At 45.1% G+C, this 10,414-nt stretch overlaps 1 pseudogene; it reads right to left on the bottom strand.

Annotated features, from left to right (window-relative positions):
* Window positions 1–9,503: 9,503 nt before the first annotated feature.
* LOC126476077 (5S ribosomal RNA) lies at window positions 9,504–9,621 on the bottom strand (annotated as a pseudogene).
* Window positions 9,622–10,414: the final 793 nt, after the last annotated feature.

Genomic DNA, 10,414 nt, shown 5'->3' with positions numbered 1-10,414 from the left:
AGAGAAGCAGCTGTATAAATCTCAAGAGTTCAGATGACAATCAAGTACTAAAAGAGAAGGGAAATCTGAAAGGTGTAAAGAATGTAAACAAGGGGGATACAAGGGAATTGAGCTTGAACACAATTTTATAGAAAGGGAAGAGGAAATGGAAGATAAGATGATAGATATAATACTACGAGGAGAATTTGACACAGTATCACAGTATCTAAGCCGAAATAAGGACCCTTGAGTAGATGATAAATACTCAGAATTATTTAGATCGTTCGGGAAACCGTCATTATGAAACGGCGAAATACCTTCAGGTGTCAAGAAGTATGTAATAATTCCAATTCCAAAGAAGACAACTGCTGACAGGTATCAATATTATCGAACTTTCAGTTTAATAAGCCGTTGTTACAAGATAATGTCCCAAATTACTTACAGAAGACTGGAAAAACTGATAGGTCTTGACGAGGATCAAGACTCGAAGAATATGAAAGTGAAGCAGTGGTTGAGAAGGGAACAAGACAGGGTTGCTGCTCATCCTTGATGTTATTTAATCTGTACATTTACCAAGCTGTATAGGAATCCGACGAGAAATCTGGAAAGGAGATTAAACATCAGTTGTAGGAAACAAAAACTTTGAGGTAATTCTATCATAGTCAGCAAAGGACTTGAAAGAGCTGTTGCATAGAATGGACAGTGTCTTGAAAGGAGGTTATAAGAGGAACATCAACAAAAGTAAAACAAGGGTAATGGAACGTAGTCAAATGAAATGATGTGATGTGGTGGAATTAGATTAGAAAATGGGACACTAAAAGCAGTTGTTAAGTTTTGCTATTTGGGCGACAAAATAACTGATGATTGCCGAAGTAGAGAGGATATAAATTACAGACTGGTCATGGTAAGAAAATAATTTCTGGAAAAGAGAAATATACTGATATCTACTAAAATTTAAGAATTAGGAAGTGCTTTCTGAATATACACACATCAAAAAAGTTTTGCATCACCCCAGTTCCCAGAACTCCTGCAGATGGGCGTTGAGTGTGGATATTGTGTCACAGACACAGTCCCTTTGACTGTCACTAAGTCCACCCAAAGATGTAAAAAACCATGCATGAGCAGCAAAACGGAGAGGGTCCGACAGCTGATCAGTTCCAGTCATTCCACTGGGGGGGGGGGGGGGGGGGGCGGTTGAAGGGACACGGCTCGTGTTGTCTGTAGTTCAACCATGCCTAGACGGTAAATACCGCGGTTCGATCGTGTCTCAACAAGGGAAGTGTCCAGGTGTCTCGGAGTGAACCAAAACGATGATGTTCCAATCTGGAGGAGATACAGAATGACGAGAATTGTCGATGACATGTCTAGCTCAGGCGGGCCAAGGGCTACTACTGCCTTGGATGACCGCTACCTATGGATTATGGCTCGGAGGAACACTGACAGCAACGCCACCATGGTGAATAATGCTTTTTGTGCAGCCGCAGGACGTCGTGTTACGACTCAAACTGTGCGCAGAAGGCTGCATGAAGAGCAACTTCACTCCCGACGTCCATGGGGAGGTCCATCTTTGCAACGACACCATGCAGCGCCGTACAGATGGGCCCAGCAACATGCTGAATGAACCGCTCAGGATTGGCATCACGTTCTCTTCACCGATGAGTGTCGCGTATACCTTCAACCAATCGTCGTAGACGTGTTTGGAGGCTACCCGGTAGGGCTGAACGCCTTAGGCACACTGCACGCGAGTGCAGCAAGGTGGAGGTTCCCTGCTGTTTTGGGGTGGTTTTATATGGGGCCGACTTACCCTGCTGTTGGTCATGGAAGGCGCCGTAACGGCTGTACGATACCTCAATGCCATCCTCCGACCGATAGTGCAACCATGTTGTTGTTGTTGTGGTGTTCAGTCCTGAGATTGGTTTGATGCCGCTCTCCATGCTACTCTATCCTGTGCAAGCTTTTTCATCTCCCAGTACCTGCTGCAACCTACATCCTTCTGAATCTGCTTAGTGTATTCATCTCTTGGTCTCCCTCTACGATTTTTACCCTCCACGCTGCCCTCCAATACTATATTGGTGATCCCTTGATGTATCAGAACATGTCCTACCAACCGATCCCTTCTTCTGGTCACGTTGTGCCACAAACTTCTCTTCTCCCCAATCCTATTCAATACTTCCTCATTAGTTATGTGATCTACCCATCTAATCTTCAGCATTCTTCTGTAGCACCACATTTCGAAAGCTTCTATTCTCTTCTTGTCCAAACTATTTATCGTCCATGTTTCACTTCCATACATGGCTACACTCCATACAAATACTTTCAGAAATGACTTCCTGACACTTAAATCAATACTGGATGTTAACAAATTTCTCTTCTTCAGAAACGCTTTCCTTGCCATTCCCAGTATACATTTTATATCCTCTCTACTTCGACCATCATCAGTTATTTTGCTCCCCAAATAGCAAAACCCCTTTACTACTTTAAGTGTCTCATTTCCTAATCTAATTCCTTCAGCATCACCCGACTTAATTAGACTACATTCCATTATCCTTGTTTTGCTTTTGTTGATGTTCATCTTATATCCTCCTTTCAAGACACTGTCCATTCCATTCAATTGCTCTTCCAAGTCCTTTGCTGTCTCTGACAGAATTACAATGTCATCGGCGAACCTCAAAGTTTTTATTTCTTCTCCATGAATTTTAATACCTACTCCGAATATTTCTTTTGTTTCCTTTACTGCTTGCTCAATATACAGATTGAACAACATCGGGGAGAGGCTACAACCCTGTCTTACTCCCTTCCCAGCCACTGCTTCCCTTTCATGTCCCTCGACTCTTATAACTGCCATCTGGTTTCTGTACAAATTGTAAATAGCCTTTCGCTCCCTGTATTTTACCCCTGCCACCTTTATAATTTGAAAGAGAATATTCCAGTCAACATTGTCAAAAGCTTTCTCTAAGTCTACAAATGCTAGAAACGTAGGTTTGCCTTTCCTTAATCTTTCTTCTAAGATAAGTCGTAAGGTCAGTATTGCCTCACGTGTTCCAGTGTTTCTACGGAATCCAAACTGATCTTCCCCGAGGTTGGCTTCTACTAGTTTTTCCATTCGTCTGTAAAGAATTCGTGTTAGTATTTTGCAGCTGTGACTTATTAAGCTGATAGTTCGGTAATTTTCATATCTGTCAACACCTGCTTTCTTTGGGATTGGAATTATTATATTATTATATCGGCAGCGTATTGGCGAGGCATTCGTTTTCATGGACAATTCGCACCCCCATCGTGCACATCTTGTAAATGAGTTCTTTCCGGATAACGACTTCGCTCGACTAGAGCGGCCAGCATGCTCTCCAGACATGAATCGTATCGAACATGCGTGGGGTAGACTGAAGAGGGCTGTTTATGGATAACGTGACCCACCAATCACTCTGAGGAATCTACTCCGAATCGCCGTTGAGGAGTGGGACAATCTGGACCAACAGTGCCTTGATGAACTTGTGGATAGTATGCCACTACAAATACAGGCATTCATCAATGCAAGAGGACGTGCTACCGGCTATTATAGGTACCGGTGTGTACAGCAGTCTCTATCACCACCTCTGAAGGTCTCGCTGTGTGGTGGTACAGCATGCAATGTCTGGTTTTTATGAGCAATAAAAAAGCGGAAATGATGTTTATGTTGATCTCTATTCCAATTTTCTGGACAGGTTTCAGAACTCTCGGAACCGAGGTGATGCAAAACTTTTTTTGATGTGTGTATTTGTCTGCAGTTTAGCAGAGGATGTTACGAGGACATGAAGCTGTTCAGATAGGAACACATAGAAGCTTTCAAAATGTGATTATATAAAAATTCTGAAGATTAGGTGGGTAGACCGAACGACTGTCCAATCTGTTAATATTCTTTCGCGCTTAGTTTTCAGCTGCCAAGACTGTGTGTGGATGATCACTTTACGGCAAGATCTCAACAAATTGTTCCGAACAGAACAAAATCGATTGACGTAATGGTATTTCGTGAGTACAGGGGAATCGACAGACGTAATGGTACTTCGTGAGTACAGGGGAATATCACAGAACCATTATGGTTTACAGTTCATCACTCTCAACAAGGAACCCCTTGAGTGTGAGCTATGAAGATAAATCTTTAGTGAGGCTCATTTGAAAGTATAGTGAAGTTATGATAAGAAAAATACTAGTTGCTAATGACTCAAACTATGCATCAGGAGGGCGACAGAAAATGAGTGTGCGGGAGGCGCAGATATCAACCTTCTACGGATGTATGTATTACACTTCACAAAATGAAATGAAATGTCGTGTGGCTAGAGCCTCCCGTCGGGTAGACCGGTCGCCTGGTGCAAGTCATTTTAGGTGACGCCACGCGTCGATGAAAGTGAGATGATGATGATGATGATGATGAAGTTAACACCCAGTCACTGACCGGAGAAAATCTACGACACAGCCGGGAATCGATCCCGGGTACCTTTGCACGGCAATCTGTCGCGCTGACCACTCGGCTATCGAGGCGGACGTTTCACAAAATGGACACCGTCGACATTCAAGAAATGTTTAAAAAAAAAGACCATTAACTTCCGTCATGAACACCGAATGAAAAACGGCAGGCCATAGTGATCACAAGGAATCGCACCATCAACACCGAAGGCGAAGTCCTTGGGAGTTACAAACCGTGCAAGACGTTCAGCTAGGTATCTACCATTAAAGAATACATGTAGAAACATATTGGTGTTACGGGATGATGAGAATGATGGAATGTGATGGCATGCAACCGAGCGTGAAACAGTCTGTCGTGGAGCTTATCGTGAAACTGACTATTCTTTACGGCGCAGCTGCAGATAGTGCAATAATATGATTTATAGGCACGAAAAAACAAACATGCAGTCTGAATTTGTCCAGTAGTTCCAAGTGGCATGAATTTCGATGTCACAACTCTTCAGGAGCGATAGTATTACTTTTATTCTCAGACCAGAAGTCATGCAATACCACCTCTGGACGTAATAACGGCCTTGATACGCCTGGGCATTGAGTCAAACAGAGCTTGGATGGCGTGTACAGGTACAGCTGCCCATGCAGCTTCAACACGATACCACAGTTCATCAAGAGTAGTGAACGGCGTATTGTGACGAGCCACTTCCTCGGCCGCCACTGACCAGACGTTTTCAATTGGTGAGAGATCTGGAGAATGTGTTTCTGTATCCAGAAAGGCCCGTACAGGACCTTCAACATGCGGTCGTGCATTATCCTGCTGAAATGTAAGATTTCGCAGGGATCGAATGAAGGGTAGAGCCACGGGTCGCAACACATGTGAAATGTAACGTCCACTGTTCAAAGTGCCGTCAATGCGAACAAGAGGCGACCGAGACGTGTAACCAACGGCACCCCATACCATCACGCCGGGTGATACGTCAGTATGGCGATGACAAATACACGCTTCCAATGTGCGTTCACCGCGGTGTCGCTAAACACGGATGCGACCATCATGATGCTGTAAACAGAACCTGGATTCATTCGAAAAAATGACGATTTGCCATTCGTGCACCCAGGATCGTCGTTGAGTACACCATCGCAGGCGCTCCTGTCTGTGATACAGCGTCGAGGGTAAGCGCAGCCTTGGTCTCCGAGCTGATAGTCCATTCTGCTGCAAACGTCTTCGAACTGTTAGTGCAGATGGTTGTTGTTTTTCAAACGTCCCCATCTGTTGACTCGGGGATCGAGACGTGGTTGCACGATCCGTTACAGCCATGCGGATAAGATGCCTGTCATCTCAACTGCTAATGATATGAGGCCGTTGGGATCCAGCACGGGGTTCCGTATTACCCTCCTGAACCCACCGATTCCATATTCTGCTAACAGTCATTGGATCTCGACCAACGCGAGCAGCAATGTCGCGATACGATAAACCGCAATCGCGATAGGCTGCAATCCGACCTTTATCAAAGTCGGAAACATGATGGTACGAATTTATCCTCCTCACACGAGGCATCACAACAACGATTCACCAGGCAGCGCCGGTCAACTGCTGTTTGTGTATGAGAAATCGGTTGGAAACTTTCCTCATATCAGGACGTTGTAGGTGTCGCCACCGGCGCCAACATTGTGTGAATACTCTGAAAAGCTAATCATTTGCTTACCACAGCATCTTCTCCCTGGCGGTTAAATTTCGCGTCTGTAGCACGCTATCTACATGGTGTAGCAATTTTAATGGCCAGTAGTGTATTTTCTATTTTCTGTACTCATTAGACTGCAATTCCATTCAACGGGTCCTGTACTACTTCTTCACTTTCACTGAGGATAGCGTGTCCTCAGCGAATTTTAACACTGATATCGTTCCACATTGAATTTTAATCCCGCTCTCGAACCTTAATGTTATTTCTGCCATTACTTCTTCGACGTATATATTAAACAGCAGGAGCGCAAGACTACGTCCCTGTCATACGCCCTTTTTAACCAGAGCATTTCGTTATTGTTCCTTCTTGGTTCTTGTACGTATTGTGTGTTACCCATTATTTCCCTATTACTCACCCCTACTTTCCTGAGGATTTCGAAGATCTTGCACCATTTTCTGTTTTGGAACGTTTTCTCCAGCTCGATAAATCCTATGAACGTGTCTTAATTTTTCTTCAGTCTTGCTTCCATCATCAACCGCAACGTCATAACTGCCTCTCTGGTTCCTTTATCTTTCCTAAACCCAAACTGATTAGGGTCACATCAAGTTAAAGAATGGTTCGTTGGCGTCAAACACATAGTTGCTTATTTGCCACCGAGGAACGTTTCGTTAATCTTTTCTGCAGATGTAGATGATTTGAAGACGGCCAGTGTTCGAAACTGTTCATTTGCTAATAAATATACGTTACAGCAGTTTTTTGTGCTTGCATAATGTCGTTGTTTATGTACGAGAGTGAGTCAAATGAAAACCTTAAATATTTTTTAAAATATTATTTATTGTACAGAAGTGGTACAAAGCTCTATCACTTTTCATCATAATCTCCCCCACGCTCAATGCAAGTCCTCCAGTGCTTACAAAGTGCATAAATTCCTTTAGAAAAAAATTCTTTTGGTAGTCCGCGCAACCACTCATGCACCGCGTGGCGTACCTCTTTATCAGAATGGAACTTCTTTCCTTCCATTGCGTCTTTGAGTGGTCCAAACAAATGGAAATCACTTGGGGCAAGGTCTAGTGAGTATGTTAGATGAGGAAGACACTCAAAATGCGGGTTTATGATCGTTGCAACTGTTGTACGGGCAATGTGGAGCCTTGCATTGTCATGTTGGAAAAGGACCCCTGGTGACAGCAATCCATGTCGCTTTGATTTGATTACAGGCCGCAGATGATTTTTTAGGATATCTGTGTATGATGCACTGGTGACAGTGGTCCCTCTAGGCATGTAATGCTCCAAAATGACGCTTTTTCCGTCTCAAAAGAGAGTCAGCATAACCTTCCCTGCTGATGGTTCTGTTCGAAACTTCTTTGGTTCTGGTGATGAAGAATGGCGCCATTCCTTGCTCGCTCTCTTCGTTTCCGGTTGGTGGAAGTGAACGCAGGTTTCGTCCCCAGTAACGATTCTTGCAAGAAAGCCATCACCTTCTCGTTCAAAGCGTCGAAGACGTTTCTTCACAAACATCAACATGTCGTTCTCTCATTTCAGGAGTCAGCTGCCGTGGCACCCATCAAGGAGACACTTTGTGAAACTGGAGCCACATCATGCACAATGTGGTTCAAAAATGGTTCAAATGGCTCTGAGCACTATGGGACTTAACATCTGAGGTCATCAGTCCCCTAGAACTTAGAACTACTTAAACCTAACTAACCTAAGGACATCACACACATCCATGCCCAAGGCAGGATTCGAACCTGCGACCGTAGCGGTCGCGCGGTTCCAGACTGTAGCGCCTAGAACCTCTCGGCCACCTCGGACGGCTGCACAATGTGGTGTGCTGACCCATGAGTAACCTGTAAACATGATGCAATGTCATTCAGTGTCACTCGGCGGATTTCCTTCACTATGGTTTCAACTGCTGCAATGTTCTATGGAGTCACAACTCGTTGTGCCTGACCTGGACGAGAAGCATCTTCCACTGAAGTCACACCATTTGCGAGCTTCCTACTCCATTCGTAGACTTGCTGCTGTGACAAACATGCATCACCGTACTGAACCTTCATTCGCCGTTGAATTTCAATAGGTTTCACACCTTCACTACGTAATAACCGAATAACAGAACGCTGTTCTTCCCTGGTGCAAGTCGCAAGTGGGGCGGCCATCTTTATACTGATACTGCGACGGTATGTGTGCATCTGCACTATGCTGCCACCCACAGGCCATTCTGCACGCTGTTTGTAGCACGCTTACCACCTTACAGGATAATGGCGCAAAATTTCGATTTGTTATTACAAATTTAAGGTTTTCATTTGACTCATCTTCGTACTTTGGAACTGTGCTTCATTGTTCACAGAAAATGCTTTGAAAAATTTTATTTCAACTTCAGTTAATCCTGAGACATTATAAATGAAATTTTGGAACATCCTGAAAAGCAGACGGTAATGAATCTGCTCCCTCAGTCCTTCCATTCCTTATTCGAACAGTTACTGTCTAGGCCAAACCTTTCGGTTCGCCATGAACTGGATCTAGAGTGCACGAGCGACAGGTCCGCACAAGGTAGCTGCAGTATGCGCTTCGGTATCGAGACTGCCGGTGAACCTGTGCGCAGGTAATTTGCATCGCATGGACGGCGTGCCGCCAGTCTGTTCCCCGAGTCGGCGCCAGCTATCTTTCCGCATCGGGCGGGCTGACACCCGCACGCAGCCTTGCATACGCCGGCTGGCGCCAGTACTCGGTGCTGGCTGTCTCTGTGACACGGAGACACGCAGAACGCGGTGCCTACAGATGCCTCTCGCCTGATACGGCTGTCCGCTCTCAGCTCTTGGCCTGAACCTCGCCACAGCCTCCGGTAGCTGGTCAAGGGCTCTAGCATACAACAGCCAAGGGAAGGCCTCCGTTTAGCGCCCGCCTACTGCTCTAGCACCAACCATATTCTTCCGCATCCTCCTCTCCCCACCCTTACGCCCACGGATGCACAGCCAAAAATGTTTTTTGTCATTATCTTTTCGATTTACTACACTTACTGTTTTTCTTAAATTCCTGTAGAACTCATCAAACTTCTTTATGAAGAAGGTATCGGAGTCTAAGACAAAGTTTTTAACAAAATTTACAATACAGATCATTAATTATCCTGCGCAATGGCTATTATCAGCTTTCGTTCCTTTGCACAAAAAGAAGGCTCTAAAATGTGAAGATCATAGACTCGTTAGTCTTATGAGCACTCTCCGTCTTCAGGCCACGGGCGGCCTACCGGGACCACCCGACCGCCGTGTCATCCTCACTGGAGGATGCGGATATGAGGGGCGTGGGGTCAGCACACCGCTCTCCCGCTCGTTATGATGGTATTCTTGACCGAAGCCACTACTATTCGGTCGAGTAGTTCCTCAATTGGCATCACGAGGCCGAGTGCACCCAGAAAAATGGCAACAGCGCATGGCTGCCTGGATGGTCACCCATCCAAGTGCCCACCACGCCCGACAGCGCTTAACTTCGGTGATCTCACGGGAACCGGTGTATCCACTGCGGCAAGGTCGTTGCCCTTCAGTCTTATGAATCATTCCTTGAAAATATTTCTGAAAGTCATCCGACAAAAATTATATGAAAAAGATGTGAGAAACTCATTGGTGGGACCCGGTTTAGGTACAAGAGAATGAGTAGCTGCACCATATGTTTTAGTGTAAAACAGCTATTAATGAGATAAAAATGTCGCCTGTGGTTTATTCATTGTGAAAAATACTTCTACAGAGTACAATGTCATAAACTTACGGAACATCTTAAGAGAATGGATTTACGAGGTTTGCTCAGAAAGTAATGCACCGCATTTTTTTTTTCTAACCCGAAAACAATGCTACGAATGCGGAACGTTACGTATGTATTATTTGGAGTCTCCTGAGTGAGCGCGCCAAGTTTCCGTCACTTCCGGCAGATAGCGTAGCTGCAGGACAGTTTCAAAATGGCGTCTGTAGCTGATGTACGTTACAAGCAACGTGCCGTCATTGAATTTCTCACCGCAGAGAAAGAAACTGTGGGGAATATTCACAAGCGCTCTATGGAGCACCTGCAGTCGACAGAAGTACAGTTAGTCGATGGACATGGAGGGTGAGGTCATCAGAAGCCGGTTCGGCTGAGCTCCACGATTTGCAACGGCCGGGGAGGCCATCCACGGCTGTCACACCTGAGATGTTGCAGCGAGCTGATGTCATTCGTGAGGACAGACGCATTACGACTAGAAATCTGTCAATCAGCAAAGGAAATGTGCATGTAATTATCCACAGTCTTTAATGTTTAAAACTGTGTGCAGGATGGGTCCCGCAGCGTCTAACGGTGGACCA

The sequence above is a fragment of the Schistocerca serialis genome, chromosome 4 (assembly GCF_023864345.2).
Source record: "Schistocerca serialis cubense isolate TAMUIC-IGC-003099 chromosome 4, iqSchSeri2.2, whole genome shotgun sequence".
NCBI classification, from domain to species: Eukaryota; Metazoa; Arthropoda; class Insecta; order Orthoptera; family Acrididae; genus Schistocerca; species Schistocerca serialis.
The sequence above is the reverse complement of the archived record's forward strand: the minus strand, read 5'-3'. Positions and strand labels throughout refer to the sequence as shown.